Below are 409 nucleotides of genomic sequence, written 5' to 3' on the forward strand. Positions count from 1 at the left end.
TATATATTTATATATATAAAGATATATTGGATAACAAGGTATTTATTGCCAGAGGTAATTGAAATATCTCTATTTTTATTGTAATGTTACAAACCATTATAGTATATATTTCTGTACATTTCAGTAGCTGGGAAAACAATAGTCCATAACATCTGTGATGCCACATTAGAAATTTATACATGCTATTAATGTGAAGGGATGTAACCCTTGCCAATTTCTTTGCAATGCTCCCCTGTATTGGATCTGCAAGATCGAGTTCTTACACAGGAGCCGAGATACTGGGGAAAAAGTACAGAGCCCTTGACAAAGCTAAACTTTGGACTCATGTTCGCAGCCTAATCCAAAAAATACACAGAAACAAGCATGTATAAGGACAGACAAAATTGTTTTGTTTGTTTGGTTTTCCTTC

The sequence above is a fragment of the Cariama cristata genome, unplaced genomic scaffold (assembly GCF_000690535.1).
Source record: "Cariama cristata isolate BGI_N322 unplaced genomic scaffold, ASM69053v1 scaffold15046, whole genome shotgun sequence".
NCBI lineage: Eukaryota > Metazoa > Chordata > Aves > Cariamiformes > Cariamidae > Cariama > Cariama cristata.